The 17,872-nt window shown below is 36.0% G+C and overlaps 1 long non-coding RNA gene across 7 annotated transcripts; it reads right to left on the bottom strand.

The window, feature by feature from the left end:
• Positions 1-3,054: 3,054 nt before the first annotated feature.
• Positions 3,055-6,694, bottom strand: LOC112201980. 7 transcript variants are annotated; one of them, XR_002937026.2, is made up of 8 exons: positions 6,474-6,694; positions 6,312-6,348; positions 5,378-5,438; positions 5,108-5,301; positions 4,953-5,024; positions 4,057-4,194; positions 3,699-3,926; positions 3,055-3,514 (listed from the first exon to the last, which is right to left on the bottom strand). It is a non-coding gene; the product is annotated as an uncharacterized LOC112201980 (long non-coding RNA). The 7 variants fall into 7 exon arrangements; XR_005800642.1 differs by having other exon boundaries at positions 4,953-5,020; XR_005800645.1 differs by lacking the exon at positions 4,953-5,024 and having other exon boundaries at positions 3,055-3,370; positions 3,455-3,926.
• Positions 6,695-17,872: the final 11,178 nt, after the last annotated feature.

Genomic DNA, 17,872 nt, shown 5'->3' with positions numbered 1-17,872 from the left:
AGTCATTGCCCAATACCACGTTCGAGAAACATGTGGCAAGAATTGGCTTGCGGAAATTATCTGAACTCCCATGATCGTAGTCATCAGGGGGAGGTGCAGACATCAGAGGGAGATGTCTACATGTTCGTCTCGAATCGTGAAGGGTGTGTTGTGCTCTTTTTCCCCTTCGACGGAGGTTATTTTTGTCCCACTGGGTTTTTGTTACTCGGCAAGGTTTTTAACGAGGCAACGAGAGAAGCACCGCGTTTGGGCAACACAAGGGGGAGTGTTCAAGGAAAACCTAATTTGTGTTTAGCCCAAACTCTAGGTTACTTGACCTAGTGGCAATAGGATTTAATTAGAAGGATCTAGAATCCTAATCAATGTAGAATTACTTTCCTTGTATGATTGAGATTCTATGCATTGTAATCCTCTATATAAAGAGGCCCCTATTATCAATGAGAACACACAGCAAATTCCTCCCAAATTCAGTTTCTCTAAAACACTTATCTATTTTTATTTTTCAATTTCACTACATCTTATATAATTAAGCCAATTCTTTAGTTAATGGTTAAATTTTTGAAGTACCATACATGCCCTCACATTATAAAAATATTAATAAACAAATTATTTCTATATGTGGATAAAATAGTCAATAAACTATATCATATTTGAAAAAATTGCAATACATCCCATGAAAAAAGGAGAAGGTTCCACAAAATTAGAAGAGAAATTGCTGTAACTTTTTTAATTTAAAAAATAATAAAAAATAAAAATCAATTGACATGTGTGGAGCACATATTAAAGGGCTAGTACTCATTAAAGCATTCATATATATTTAATAAGAATTAAAAATATGATTAAGATCATGTGACATAAAAATGTATGATATATATGTTGAACGCATATTGGTGAGGGAAAACAAAATAAATCCTCTTATGATTTATGACCTAAATCTAAGTCAATCCATTATATTTGCCAAAAAAAAGCTCTTAAAATATTTAAATAATTAATTATGTGGTACAAAAAATACAGAAAAAAAAAAATAAACATTAAAAAATGAATGAATTTTTTTTTTTGAGAATAAAATCAAATGATTTCTTCATTTTTTTTTTTGCACAGCTAAAATAGACAAAAAAATTTTTAAAAAAAAACATAATAGTTCATGGCATTTTCTTATTGCTTAGACATTAATTTTTGAAACTCAAGATTGATTAAGAAATGCATATTTAGTTAAGATTTATAGAGTGATTAAATTATTGAAATAACTAAATTTTTTATTTTAAAGATGATAATTTGTTTGCAAATTATATGAGTGAGGTTATTTGAGGAAGTTTAGTGAGGTTTAGTGAGTAAATTTAGTATTTGAAAATTTGATAAGAGATATAAAAAGCATAGAGGTCAAGTGAGTAAATTTAGAGGTTTCAATAGAAAAACTCTTAGAATAATTGGCAATTATTGACCTAAAAGTTGAAAATTTCATACGACATATGCAAATTTGCAATAAGAATATAAACCTAAAAAGAAATACAACCTTAACTGTGCTTCTAGGTGTCTGTGTATTGCAAATGGGTAATAACTCGCATCAACCATCTGGATGATGTCAAATGTAGAGTTAAGAGGAGTTATTATTATTTTATTTTATTTTTTCAGAATAGTTAAGAGGAGTTATTTGAGAGTTGTGTAAAGAGATAAAACAACTTCATCTATAATTCTATATGGTTGATTCAGGTCCCCATATTCTATAAAAAAAAAAAATTTAAAAAAAAGTACGTCACAAAAAGAAAAGGAATAAAACAAAATAAAAGGTCAATCCAAATCTTTTACATAATAATAAAAAATAAAAAAAACAAACAAACAGAGAAAGAGATGTGAATGATGGCTATAATGCCAATACCAGAACCAACACCCGTCCCTGCCCCAATACACACACAAGGAAAGTGGAAACCGAAAGATAAACAAAGAAAAGAGATGCTTAAAACTTCTTCCTAGGCCAAAGTTGAAGAGGCAAACAGTGGTTCATTTAATGAAGCTAGGAAAAAAATATGATAAATTACCTGTGATACAAATAAAAGGAAGCGATGGATTGGGCTAGATAAGAGCACTCTGTCGTATTCATGTCCAGTGCGTAACACTCCAGCCATTTTTGGCATCTCCCTGAGCTTTTTTGTCCAATTTACAGACACATGCAACCAATCTGAGTGATTAGTGCTTACATTAAACTCCGAAGGCACCTTTGTTTCATTTATTCCCTGAACAAAGAATTGAATTTGAATCAAGCTGAAATGTATCAAGTGATATCACTATAAAACCTTGCTATGATACATAACCATGTGTTTCCTTTGATTGCCAACAAGAATAGACTGAGCACTGTAGAAGAGAAATCTTAACAGATGGTTAAATGGCATAACAATATTATACCTTGATTGTGCCGAAGAGAAAATTAGAAAGGTTAAGTCATGGACAAAGTAAATAGTGATCACTATCAAGAATCATTTGAATGTGTGAAAAAAGCGCAGAGGGGTTATTAGTGTGAAGAGTATGTACTGACTACTGACCTCAATATCTGGATCAGCGATAAGAGCCGCAAGCTTTTTTCTCAGTGTCCTAAACCTCTTCTCATCAACTGAAACCTATTGACAACCGTACATGTTGAACCTTAAGCCTCTTAGACACGAAAAATGGTTATGAATCACATTATTGCTTGAGGAAATTAAGACCAGTAATACCTCATATAGGTAATAACTATGTCTTCCATGAGGAAGAGTCTTGTTGACATACTTCCCTGGTAATTCTTCTTTCAATTCTTCTTTTATAGGTGATGTAGAATTGATGTAAAAAATTCTTGGAACATTTAGAGGAATCATAAGCATCATTCCTTCAACAACAAGCCACCTCAAAATTTGGCCACTCCCAGAACTCAGAACTAGTTGTAACTAGAAATATTACCCGCGCTATACCGCGGGAATTCATTATTGTTAGCCATTTTGCATGCAAGGTTTACTGACAAAATATATAAATTTGATAAAATTATACTCCTACTTAAGTAAGACTACGATTGATTTGTGCACAGGGAAAAAACAATTTCCAATTTATTATAAGGCGTTCAAATGTTGCAAAGGATTTCTGGTTTGCGAACATTTTAGGTTTACAAAAGGAAGTCACAATCATCATCAACTTATTATGAGACTTCCAGCTTTGTATTACATCTTAGTAAAATCTAGGAGCATGTTAATCTTTCATGTTCGATGATTCATAGCATTAGAGAGTTCTGAAGTGGGTGTGTTAACATATCAATCACACGCATCAATTGACGTTCCTTGTTCTTATCTCTTGTGTCTTTCAAAACCTTCTTTATAGCCACTGTCTCACCAGTTTCCAAGCATTTTGCCTAAGACAAAAGGATCATCAGTCACCACTGTATCAAAAACAAACTCGCACCAGCAATAGCTGGGAAGACAATCACTCGATGAACCTGAAAAACAATTCCAAATGATCAAGTTTCCACAACACGCTCTGTCATACAACCAATGGTCTGCAAGGCAAAAGACCCGAAAAAAATCAGCTTCTTAGCAGAGAAAAATGAACCTTGATCAGCTAGAAACATCTAGATCTCAAAAATCGGATTAGGAATCATATATTTTAATCTTTCAAATCATTGAAGAAGTCAACTTTGAAGTGAGAGATAAATCCAAAACAGAAATTTCCAGAATGGTAACCTGTTTGGGCTCTCCATTTTTGCCTCCACCATCAAGAGCAATTTTAGATGACTCCAAAAAACATCGTCCATTAGCTGAACTTTTGCGCAGTTCAAGCTGAATTTCTGCCTTTAAAGAGTTCCCTAAGAACTCAGCTTATTCAACTCAGACGCTGCCAATGAGAACATTTTTACGTAACCACTGGGGCATAATCAATCTACCCATGTTGCCATGTAGTGCAAGCGGCACCTGCATTCATATTCAGCAACGCGATCTAAGTATCTAAAATATAACTGTTCATGACTGTTCAGATAAGTCAGGATTTAATTAAGTTTCTACTTTGTAATACCTGGAACTCGAAATAAACAAATTTACTTACCACTACACTGCTTTTCAAAATCTTCTTGACAATATTGTTTAGTGCCATCTGCAGGTGTATCCAGAACCAAGTACAATTGCATTGAAGTTCCTGGCAATCCTTCTTTACAACCCTGATTTCTCCACCCATCTTGATAACCTGTCATCACCATTATATCATTATTAACATTTCACATGTTTTTTAAACATGCAGCTTATTGTGATGATTCAAATGTTAAAATTCGGATTATCTTTGTAGGTGCGCGTGGATGTGATTGTGCATCATATGCATTGACATTCCTGATGCATCTATATACTTAACACACACAATGCATAGCCCAAGACCAATGCCACCATGCCTGAAAAGGGTAACAGAAGCTGAGCTTTTGTTTCAGCTCATTCATCTAAAGACCAGTTCTTCAGACAAATTCATGGTTCAGCTTTTCAGCCTCACCCAAATAAGCTAAAGCAGATAGGCCTCTGCACAATTTGAAAAGGTACAATTTAAATGAAATTTGCATGTTGTTTTGGATGTTAAATTACAGATATCAGTTGGAAATTGACATGTCCAAGAAATCAAATATCCCCACATCAGGACAACTTGATACCAACAGGAAATGAAAAACAAAATTAAATTTCAGAAACTGAACACTGGAATGGAATGGTTGTACAAAAGTGCTGCTCAAATGGCCAAGCCCTTCTTGCAAAAATAACTATAGACTCCACCAACTCTACTATATCATTAATGAGACGAACTGAGATCCTTATTCCAAGCCCTTTATTTTCCCACTTTTATCACTACAAAAGACTTTCCATATTACACAACAATATCCACAAAGACCTCTTGATAGAATAATAAAAAATTTGATGAACCTTGTCTCGGCTACAAAACGGAGTTCAGAAAAAGAAGTATCCTACCATGCATAATCAGTCTGCTGCAGTAGTAAAAACTATAATCAATCTACTCCCAAGTTGTTACCTCCCCGCTGTCTTCATATGTGGGATTAAATCACAACAATTAGCAACCAGACCAAAAAAATAAAAAATAAAAAATGCAGAAACTAAACAATTACCTGTATTTACTTCATCTACCATAGTGGAGCAATAGAGATTGATAGAAATCGTTGACATGAAGCTGGTTCCCAGACTGGGTTTGTGAGAAGTCAGAAGAGCTGTTACTCCAACAGTTGCTCCAGCAAAAAAAAAAAAAAAAGAACATCCCAGCTAGAAGCTCGAGGTGCAAGTCTTTGACCTTGGCCTTCTCCTCCTGAAATCATCACAACATATCATGAACACAACATAATCTTGTTTCAGTTACTACTTCTATGCTGAGGTTTTCATACCACATAATCAGAATATCATTTTCGGTATCCAAGATACAATCCATAGCCACCCATTAACAGCCTACACAGATCAAATCGTAGACAATAATGTGAAGCGACTCTTACGCAAGATTAATAAGGTATAGTATGCTATACAAATGCATAGGAGAAGTGCACTTGGTACTTTCGGTAAGTGAATATAGTATTCTGTAAATGAGAGGTACACTATGCTTGGTACTTTCGGTAAGTGAATACAGTATTCCGTAAATGAGAGGTACACTATGCTAACCTTACTTTTCCGACGTTGTGTGCCATGCATGTTTGAAAGGGTAGGAAACACAGATGATAGAATGTAGAAGGCATGGGACATACTTAGACACATAGTGCAAAAACTACTTCTTTTAATAACATAAATAAATCAATCTCAGTATTTAGCTGGGTTAACTACATTTTCCTTTCTGCAGTGGTAACAGAGCATCTTCTGAACACCAAGCCTTTTGCATAAACTCAGACCACTATTGTTGTAATTCTTTTAGCTTCTTTGTTGTGTCATTAGGGGACAATTCACACAAAAAAAAAAAAAATTTGGTATTCAGATTATTTCTTTTAGCTATATAGATAGTTGGATAATATCTTGGAAATATGTGACAGAGGGAACGTAGATGAGATGGGATAAAAATATTAGACCCGTTATTGGTTAATTTATTGCTATTTTTATGAATCAGTCTATGCACATCTTTTTCTCCTTCTCTGACATCTTTGGTCTCCATGCTCTCATCTTCCTTCTCTATCCTTAATTTGAAATGATTACCAATGTTACCAAGAAGGCACTTGGTTTTAATTTTAATGATAAAAAATTTTACATGCTGCCTTAAGCTTTTCTAATGAACTGATATACAATGTAAGATGAATACAGAAATATAGCAAAATATCAAGGCATTTGGTAGTGAAGTACCTTAAAGGTGAGCAACCAAAAATAGCCTACCAATTCCCTACAGAAAACAAATTGACCATGCGACCTTGAATCTCCTTGAACACCGGTAAAGGATTGATTGTGGTAGATAGCTAGCAAGTAAAGAAATTCGGAAATCGAGAGAGAGATAAAAGAGGGGCTTACATCTCCGTTGGCTTCGTCGGCTATTTTCAATGGATTCTCTGCAAACTAAAAAATTACCGCTACTCACTTCAACATCATGCAATGGAACTGTTCCTTCTTCAACCCCGGAAGCGATTTATGGAAGGAGTTATGGAGAGGATTTGTTTGCGATTCGAAATCCCTTCTTCTTCTTCTACCCAGATCACTCTGTCTCTGTTCTCACTTCTCAAGGGATGTGTACACGCGATTAGGGATCAGAAGGTTATAGAAGAATGGCAAACTGTAATTGAGGAAAGTAGAAAGGGCAAAAGCGTTACTCCACTTTGTGAACAGTAATAAACAGTGATGAACAGGAAACCGGGCAACCGAGCTTTAGTATATTGTAAATATCTGAATCATAAAGTCAAAGTCAAGAAATCATTGAGTAATTACTCTAGACTTTCCGGCAAAATGCATAATCTGATGGAGCAAGACCTTACCTGCCAATGACAGCGAGTTAGGGCATCTTCATGACCGTACTCCTAAAATATGAATTCACACCTATTTTCCCCTGAGCCCCTTTGAGATTTCTCCCACCACCAAGCATCTTGTCATTAGCATTATGAGCAGACCTTGCATTATTCAATCTGTACAATTGGATGGCAATGCCTAAGAGCAATCTACACTCTAAAAATAAAATAAAAAAAATAAATAAACATTAGCTGGCGGGGGTGTTTTCAATTGGGAGATCTGCATGCAGTTGGGAAGATGTTTGAAGTTACTTTTAAAAGGAAATCAAGATTGAATTCATAGTTTCTATTTGTCCATGGATTTTGAGTGGCTATATTCATGTATATACTTGCCCGAGTTGCGAATGCGTCCTCTTGCTTGATTGGGAAACCAAAAACTGTCCAAGCATCCCCACATCGAGAAAAGATTATAGGGACTCCAAATTCTCTAAGTGACCTCCATTTCAAGAAATACAATATTACCATCCCCCCCTCCCCCTCCAAAAAAAAAAAGAAAAAGGAAAACAAAAACAAAAACTCCACGACACAACCCCCTATGACAGAGTTCTGCCCCTCCCCAAGGCAGTCTTTCAGCCTCACACTAGCACTGGCAACTTGCCCTGAGCTCGGCAGCTCCACTGCGTCACCACTCCACCCAATTATGAAATTAAGTAAAGAAGTATTTGGTGGACAGCCCTGAAAACTACGTACACATGCTTTTGATGGCTGCCCACTGGAAGAGATGCCATTGTTCAGTGTCAATCTGCACTTGATAGTTCTTTAGTTATGATGAAGAGAAGAGTAACTTTCCATTTTCTTTTCTTTGTTGCAAGCCATCCTTGATAATCTACATTTTTATCAGTTTCTTCCCGAGTGACAGCAGTTTGCTCTTGATGAGCATTTTCTATATGATTAGTTTATTGTTGCTCTGGACCTCCTTTACCATTTGCCTTGATTGAATTTTTCTGGTTATTAACTTCATAACAGTGAACAATTGGTCTCGGTCTACTTATGGAACTGCTTTTGTGATGTAGGACGAGAATAGACCCGATTTAGCCAGAAAACCATAAAAGAAAAGAAGCGGCGCCGTAGAATCAAGAAGAGTGATTGGAGAATAGATAACGCGTAATGGGGTTACTAGCCGCTGGAATATTCAAGAAGATTTGGTTTTGGATTTTTCGGGTTACTCGTGCAAAAAGTCAGGTTTTGATTGTGAATCAGATTTGATCAACTTTTGGCCAGAATGTCCGTTTGAGACGTATGATATATTTCTAGAATGAGAACGACGAGATCTTCAAGACTCACTTTAGTGAGCCCTAATAGATTTTGGCCAAAATATATCATTTTAATTATCCGATTCGGGATTTAATATTTTTAGGTTTGTCTTACATTTATTTTAGGATTCTTTTTATTTTAGGTTTTTAGTTTCCTTTTAAATTTAGATTCTTTAGGATTTCTTATTAGATTATGATTTTAGGTCTTGGATGCCTATATAAGCACCATCATGTTTTGTATTAGAGTTAGTTTATCATATCAAATTTATTAAAATCTAGAGATTTTTCTCTATTTCTCTGGTGGACTCCAGAACTATGTCTTTTAGGGTTTATCGCTTGTAAACCTCGTTACTTCCGATTGCGTCAAGTGGTATCAGAGCAGGTCTTTCCTGTCTCTCTTATTTAACTCGATTATCCATGGGTGACGAACGTACTACCCCAATTTCAAGAGTGGATTTGGATGCCCTTATCGCTCAAATGATTGCTCAGATGACTGCTATCGTGAACGCTCAAATGGCAGCCATGAACGCTCAAATGGAAGAATTTCGTGGATTGCTGGAAGGAAGGAACAACAACAACAACAACTGTGTTGTGCTAGAGCTCCAGGTGGTGGTGGAGGTGATATTAATTATGATTCCGAGGTTCTCATAACCAAGGCTGATATTCCTTACTTTTCTGGTCACATGAGCACGGAGGATTTTCTGGATTGGCATGTTAAAGTGGATAGATTCTTTGAGATCATGGAGGTTCCAAAACACAAGCAGGCTAAGATGGTTTCTCGGAAGCTAAAAAAAAGATGCTGCTTATTGGTGGGACCAATTGCAGAGTTCTCGTCAGAGGCAAGGAAAAGAGAGTGTTCGAACATGGAGGAAGATGAAAGGTCTTCTTAACGAAAAAATTTTGCCTAGAGATTTTTCGATCAAGAATTACCCTCCTAAGGTTTTTGAGAAGAAGTTAAAGTCCAAAGAGTTTTCTTTGCCCGTTGAGATTAATAGCTTATCTGAAGAAAAGCCAAAAAATTTTATAATGGAAGAAGCTCCACAAGAAACCATCCATGATGATCAAGAAGATGTTAAAGATGAAATTGCTCACGAAAACATGGTTATTTGTAATGGTGAAGTCTTGGATCCTGAAATAAATCATTCAAAACCCAATGTCATTCAAGAATACAACCTGAGAGCCGAGAAGAATCTACTAAGGTTGCCTGTGAAAGCTAAAATGCATATGATAGACTCATCTATGGTGTTGGGTTCATGATTGTGCCAAGAGAATATGCAGAAGATCCGGCCAATAATCCACAGGTTCAATTGTCTAATTTTAATTTTCTCAAGTCTTTTGTCTACCTATTCTTGTCCTTTATTCAAGAGGAACTCGAGGGCGAGTTCTTTCATAGTGGAGGAGAATGATGTAGAACGAGAATGGACCCGATTTAGCCAGAAAACCATAAAAGAAAAGAAGCGGAGTAGAATCAAGAAGAGTGATTGGAAAATAGGTAACTCACGCGTGATGAGGTTACTAGCCGCTGGAATATTCAAGAGGATTTAGTTTTGGACTTTTCGGGTTACTCGTGCAAAAAGTCAGGTTTCACAATCGAATCAGATTTGATCAACTTTTGGCCAGAATGTCCGTTTGAGACGCATAATACCTTTTCAGAATGAGAACAATGAGACTTCAGTACTCACTTTAGTGAGCCCTAATAGATTTAGGCCAAAATATATCATTTTAATTATCCGATTCAGGATTTAATATTTTTGGGCTTGTCTTACATTTGTTTTAGGATTATTTTTATTTTAGGTTTTTATTTTGCTTTTAAATTTAGATTCTTTAGGATTTCTTGTTAGATTATGATTTTAGGTCTTGGATGCCTGGGGTTTATCGCTTGTAAACCCCGTTACTTCCGACTACGTCATTTTGCATTTGAAGTCTTCCAAATCTTCAACAATATCTTCATCTACCACATGATTAGAGCCAATAGCATCATTGTTTTGCACCAAATGATCCCCATTCAATGACCTGAAGATATCAACCAATTTGCGTTGTTGAAATTTATCTTCCTTCTCACGAACCTTCTTATGTAGCCAATTAGGATGGACTACCCTAGGGACAGGATCTACAACCTGAACAAAATTCAACTGATTTCAAGTACAGCTAAAGAGAATTTGAAAATGTTGTGTATAGAATAGAGAGAGAGAGAGAGAGAGAGAGAGAGAGAGAGAGAGAGAGAGAGAGAGGACAGAGGAAGAATAACAAGCAATAGAACCTTTTGCATTGCAGCAGGATTTGTGACGATTTTCTGAATTGCTAAACGTAGACGTTGTTTGTAATATAGGACCAGACGTCTATAATGGATCTAATGTCAACATCGGAGACCTTGCACCACTTCCATACATAAAACTTCATAATTTCTGATAAAGTTGAAATGCAATTGCTTTTCAAATTAAAAATATATATATATAAGAAAAAGCAATAAAAGAAAGAACTAACAACAGAAGTTTACCAGCATCTGTTTCGAATATTGCAACTGGAACAGCACGCTCACTGACAGGTGTTCCGTATTCATTAAAATCCGGAAAAAAGGATTAGATTTGCATGATCCCGAGTTGAGAGGAAATTCAAAAACAACTAGACTGGTGATACTAGTTTCATTTTTAAGTTACTAGAGTGATCCTATCTAAGAAAGCACAGCAAGACCATTACAGCAGCAAAGAAAAGTCACAGCTTGTAATGATGTAGAGTAACAAAAACTTAAGGTCAGATTCATTACAAAAAAGAATGGACAAGCACTTCGTCTGTGCAGAACCAACTACCAAGAGTATCAAGATTCTATTACAATCCATTCAAATCAGTCACTCATAGGGAATTGAATATCTAATTTTGTCCCAGTTATGTTTACCTCCTGGATCGTCCACCTTGTGACTCATATTTTCTTTTATTTAATTTGTTTCCACAATTAAAGAGCCAAAGTCAAAACTGCATGTAGCAAAAAGGCAATAGCTTTCTTGTAGCCCCAAATGCCCAAAAATCCCCAGCCAAGTAAAAAAATAGTGTATTGGCCAAACCCATACAGTAAATAAGAAATGCTTGACGTGCTCCAAATTTTGTAAGTAGGAGTAGCACAAAAATATTGAGATCAACGTTCTTTCCCACATTTTAGAACAAAATGCACCAATAGGAGATATTGAAGCAAAATGCAATCACTAATTTCTCATCGAACCACTATTCCGCCAACCAGACAAAGTTTCAGCTTTAGTAGGTTCATCAGTCTTCCAAATCATCTGTTTCTATGGTTTTAGAAATCAGGGAAACTTCAACCATCTAGACATAGTGGAAAAAGGATTTAAACGAAAATACCATAGACCACTACATAGTCCAGAGTTCTGTTGGAAGGATGAGATGTTAACTTAAGATGATAAACATGAAAACTATACAATATCCTTACCACTTATATTCCTTCTAAACATTAACGTCTCAGAAATAACCGAAGAAACTATAAGGAAGTTAGGGACGAAATGACGATGTTGTGATTCAACTATTCTCTCTTTTTCTTTATTCTTGTTGCTTTTGGCTTTAATCACTACTTTAACCAAAACAGTACCCCAATGCATTACTAGTTACTCTAAATTTCATGACGATGATAATCCAGAACTTATGTACCTTTGGTTCACATGCAACTATATACTGGCAACGTAGTCCTTTATCTTTGACCATTGTATCACCAAGAAAATCAGCACACTATGCCAATAACATCATCAGATGACAGACCATGACTGTCGTCTGATATGTAAAAATCTGTCGTCTAGTAAGCTGATATATGATTGACGTTCAGACGACGGGTAAAGTCCGACGTCAGAAATTCACTCAGACGACAGACACCTAGAAAAAATCTGTCGTTTGAATGTGCTTAAATATGCACAAATTGTAAGTATATGTGGTTAGATATGAAATAGAACGACAGTCAAATGTTGTTGTTGTCAAACTCTAGCAACAGACTTTACAAAAAATCTATTGTCTGTTTTAATGTGAGACGACAATAAAATGTCGTCTGAATGTGTAGAATTTTAAAATTTCTTTGTTACATCTGTCGTGTGAAATGATTTTACACAACAATAATCTGTGGATTTTGGTTGTTTCAAACAACAGAATTTTGCTTGAATTCTGTTGTTGGATGTTCAGTTGTTTTCCTTTTTATGTTGTGTGATTTAGTTTACAATCACAGAATTTGGCTTCAATGTGCTGTTCTTTTCTTAATAAAGCAACATACATTCTAAAACCAGGAAACCACAGTAATGTAGCATACATTCATCAGAACCTGAAAATATAAACCAAAATATACCATTCATATAGAAAGTGGAAATCGCTTTGTACCATATATTCATAAAAAACCTGGAAACCACTAACAACATATCCATTGATAAACACTGCAAAAACTGTACTACCACTTCAAGCAGCCACCAAACTACATCAATTGTTTCAAATATTCAACAAAGTAAAATCGATCTAGCCTGAAGTAGCCTCTTTAACGAATCCATGAAGTGAATGGTTTCTTCATCCAGATTCACAACAGCCAACGTCCAATGACCATTGTTCACAATAGAAATAAGTCTAGCTCTCATTCAACTGGTTGACACAGAGCATAATGATATGTCTTATGTCTTCTTCTCTGAATTTTATCATCAACACTCTACCTTTTGAACACATGCAACAGTTCAATATGTTTATAGCTACTATAAGATTGTATAGCTACTATAAGATTGCAAGGTGAAGATACTAATAATTGCCTACTAATAATCATATATTCTAAACTTAAAAGTACTGTTAAAAGATAAAATGACCTTTTCACAATTCATCTTCCCTCAGTCCATATGAATGAGTAGAGGCAAGCCAGTAATAGGTAATTTATTACCTTCACTGCAAGCAAACAAGTGGAGAACCTTCACTGCAATAAGTACCATTGCATTAGGCATGCCAAGGTAATTTATATCAAGTTGTTTCCAAAATAAGTCTTCGATCCAATTCTGTATGCTGTAGACACAAAATCAATTATTAATCAACAAACAACATGGGACACCTAAAGCCTAAGAAAAAAATAATTGACCTTTCTGGAAGTATGAAAGGAGAAGAAGAGGCTCTTGCCTCAAATGGTCTTCTGTCCAAGATTTCAGAAACATGCTTTCAAAATCTTCAATAAATCCAATCTACAAAACCCACAAACACAATTGAATTGAAGAAAACATGACAAAACTAAATTGACCCATCAATGAGATGCTAGCAAAACCAATGAAAAATGGCCTTTCCTTTGCTCAGCAACCTTTCGTTTTCCAACTCTCCTGAAAATAGTAGATCTCCAGGACCAGATTTTCTTATTCATAAGAAGCTCTTTGTTGTTTTTCATTTTCATCAGGAATGCATCCACAAAGGCACCATCATAAAAATGAGATGTGCACAAAATCCATCCAGTGAAAATCACAAGGTTTCCTTTTCTATTTGATCTCTCATAGCAAAAGTTAAGTGACAAAATACCCAAAAAAAACACACAAACCAAGGTGACAATATCTTCACAAATAGGAGAAAATAGAGAAACAGCATAAAGAAACATACTCTTGCTTGACTTGGGTACTGTAACCTGCTGTACTCTGTCCACCCAGTCCCACAGTAACAGCCTTTCCTGAGTTCAGCTATATACCACATTGACCAACCAAGATTACACCGATACTGTTAGACCCATGAAGAATGTATCAAATACATGGACTAAATACATATGTACAAGATGATAACCTTAGTGGAGGATGTTGGGAGAAGTTTTTGAGCCCAACCACGGCTGAAGATTGAAATCAGACGCTTTGCCATGTCTTCTTCCTTTGTTTCATGACAATTAAAATTAAAAAAATTCCACCATGAGAAATACATATATATGTTATAAGAGAAGAGGACTGGCAGGGGTATCAATTGATTTAAATCTGGTTTAGGCTAAATCAGACCAATGTATTGCTGGTCTCTAAGACTAAAATGTACAGTTTGATGAAACAATCCAAACAAACAAAAGAATGTAAACAGATCCAATGTTATTCAAGGATTGCACATTACCATAAATTGGCATATTCAATAATCAAATTGGGTTTTGTGGGATTTTAGCACTGTGTTAACGTCAAACAGGACCCAAATAAGGGGTTTTAACTGATCTTGGAACCCTTTTTTTCTGGACCCAAAATGAAAATCTAGAGTATCAATCTACTCAAGTAATATAACACTAATTTATTACTCGTAAAAACACCCGAAACACTTATAAGATGCACAGAAGTCACCCAAAGAAACTAAGAGAACTATATGCTTTAGTAGGCTTTTGACATATATAACAAGTGCTGCAGCTTGGTTTCAAAACCTAACAAAATGGTGCTGCTTTATGCATCTTCCCCTCAATCAATACTTCTTTGTAATTGTTTCAAGACTCTTTAACTTTCTTAACCAAAATGAATACAAAGTCCCGAGACAGTGAGAACGATTAATTCACAAATAATGGAGATATACAACTTGGCAAAATCAAAAGCATCCAGTCAAATCTCATGAACCAGCAATTGCAACCACATTCAAAATATCAAAACAACTCAAAACTATAAAGCAATCAAAACAAAAGTTATACACATGCCTAGAGGACTAAAGCAGTCCATGGTTTGTGCTAGTATAACTGAATCAATTAAATTAGATTTGCAACAGTGAAACTTGCTTCAATCTTTTCAACTCCCAACTTTCAATCTTGAATTTCTCGGGTACCAACCAGAAAGACCCAGAGAAACTCCATCGACGACTAAATCACGAAGTGGGATGTAATGGGTAGTATAAAAGAGGAGTCTTTAATGCTTTTAAGTTCATGGGTTCAGCCAAAAATTCCATCTTCCACCGCAACCAAACAGAAACAAGAGCCGAAGATCAAGAAAACGTAAGCGAGAGAATTAAAAAGCTCAAACCTTGAGGTGTGCTTCTGAAAGGTGAGACTTCCCGAAATGACTGCAACTCTGAAATGGGATTTTGGTATTTAAAGTATAGATTTTCTGGCGGGTTTCTCAGCAACAACGCTTGAAACCCAGCAAAGAGGTGAGTGAAACACCAAATTGAGTGAAACCCAGCAAAGGTGCACCACAAAGTTTAGATAGGTTATGACCCGAAAAGTGCAAATGCAAATGGAAATAAAATGCTAACTAACCTATCATCTCCTTCTCCGATTCACGAACACCCCGCAATTCGAATCCAGGGGGTTGGTTAAGCTCCTTCACCGATTTCAGAGACAAATCGTACCTTCGAAAAGGAAATTTGAACATAACCCAGACAAAAGATAACCTTGTATCCCCAATTCGAATATAACCCAGCAAACACAAATCAAATTTGAATAGAAATTTTCAATTAAAACCCTAAAACCCAATCCAAAAGAAACTCTAAATAAATTGATTAACAGTGAATCGAAGGGCTTACCCAACAATAGTGAAACAATAAGGATTGAAAGCGTTGAAATCTTCTTAAAACCAACAAGAACTCGTGAGAGGGATTGAGATGGTTTGGCTGTATGGTTTGAAAAAGTGATTGAGATGGCCGGGTTCTGTGTTTGTCGAAGAGAGATGGGGGAGATTGAGTTTTCAGTTTTGATTAGAGGAGAGTTTAATGGGGGAGATGTGCCAAGAAATTTGTGTTGAGTTGGGGCTGCTGGGTTCTTCTGTGCCTAAGGGAGAGCGACATAGATAGGGTTTCTCAGATGTGGAATAGAAAATTTTTCAAAGGGTTAAATTTGTCGGGGAGAGAGAAATAGCTTTAAAATTTGGCATATATCCCTTCATGCTGTGCCAAAAAAACAAACAGCTATGAAAAAAAAATTATCTCCTTTTACGAGACGACAGTTATCTGTCGTCTGAACAAAACAAAAAAAAAACCGGTACAACACGAACCGAAATCAAATTTATCTCCTTTGATTAGACGACAGATAAATGTTGTGTGAAGACAAACCTAATTCTCAAAGCTAACTTACCATGGTATGTTGCTATATTCAGACGACAGTTTTTACACTGTCTGTTGTTAAAATATATCAGACGACAGAAACCAACATGTCTGTCATCTGATCTCTGTCGTCTGATGAGGTTATTGGCATAGTGGCAAGACGCCTTGCAATGTTTGCTGCACATGACTTTTGGCTTCCATATTCCCCAAAGACTTGCTCATGGTGCTTAATTCTGATATATAATCAAGCAACTCACTGTCTGCTATATATCCTTTCCTTGATTCTGAAAGAAATGGGAAGTGAAAACAAAGAAACTTTAGAAGAACCTCCGTTTCAATTGATTTGACTGCTCAACAAATAATAGTACACGATGAAACAGAAGAGTCCCTCAAGGAACATACCGGGCATTGTTTTAGAGAAAGCAATTTTGATACTTAAAGCCAGGAACCTGTCACATACTATTGAGGAAAGGAATCCCATATTGATTTGGAGTATTCGTTATTGGGATTTTCTGTATCATCACAAGTTAATTAAGAGATTTGTATTATTATAGTTAGTCCTATAATTATGGAAAGAATTAGCATCCTTGTTGTATAAAAAGTTGTAAACCGTACCATTCTGAATGAAAAGAAGATATCACATATTATTCACACTATCAAATCTCTTTATGGTATCAGAGCAATTACCCTTGAGAACCTAGAAACCTACACAAACAAAATACCTCATGGCTGGTGACAAAGAACAACAGGTCATTGAACACAAGAAAGACCAGAGCTCTTCCAAGACCTCAGAACCATGGGAGAATTCCAATCATCCACTTTTCCTCCATCACTCAGATCAACCAGGCGCCGTCCTAGTTTCACAACCACTAATGGAAGACAACTACGCAACGTGGGTGCAATCAATGAGCAAGATCAAATCAGCAGATCGATGCCAACACGAATGATGCCACCAGCTACTAGAGAATTTGAATTCGACCAAACAGCCTTTAGCCAATCTTGTTGGTAACATTCCTAACTATGCGGAGCTCTTAGGTAAAGCATTTGCCCTCTCACAAGATAATAAAGATGTAACATGGATCCTAGACAGTGGGGCTAGTGACCACATAGTTTGTAATTTGGCTTTCCTCACATCTTTTCAACCTATGCACAATCGTACAGTGAAGTTGCATGATGGTACCACATTACATGTTTCTCACATTGGGACAATGTCATTTTCTTCACAATTTGTCCTTCACAATGTTCTATGTGTTTCATTGTTTTACCTAAATCTCATCTCCATCAGCAAACTTGCATTTGATTCCTTTTATATGACCATATTTCTTAAACAAGTTTATTTCATACAGGACCTTCAATCAGGGAGGATGATTGGGACGGGAACTGAAAGTGAAGGACTCTACTATCTCAATCTGCCAAAGAAAGGAACGTGCAATGTGGTGAACACCAAAACACATGACTATGACATCAAAGGCTCGGACACATCTAGCAAAGTGTCTTTATTATTTCCCTTTTTGCAAAATAAATCTTGCAATGCAAGTCATTGTTCCATTTGCCCTTTAGCTAAACAAACTAGAAGACTTTTTCCATTGAGTGTTTCTTCTAGTAATTCTTGTTTTGATTTGATTCATGTGGACGTATGGGGTGGCTACCACGTCCCATCTCTTTCTGGAGCACAATA

This window comes from Rosa chinensis, chromosome 5, assembly GCF_002994745.2.
Source record: "Rosa chinensis cultivar Old Blush chromosome 5, RchiOBHm-V2, whole genome shotgun sequence".
Lineage (NCBI taxonomy): Eukaryota > Viridiplantae > Streptophyta > Magnoliopsida > Rosales > Rosaceae > Rosa > Rosa chinensis.
This window is presented reverse-complemented; position numbering and strand designations above follow the sequence as displayed.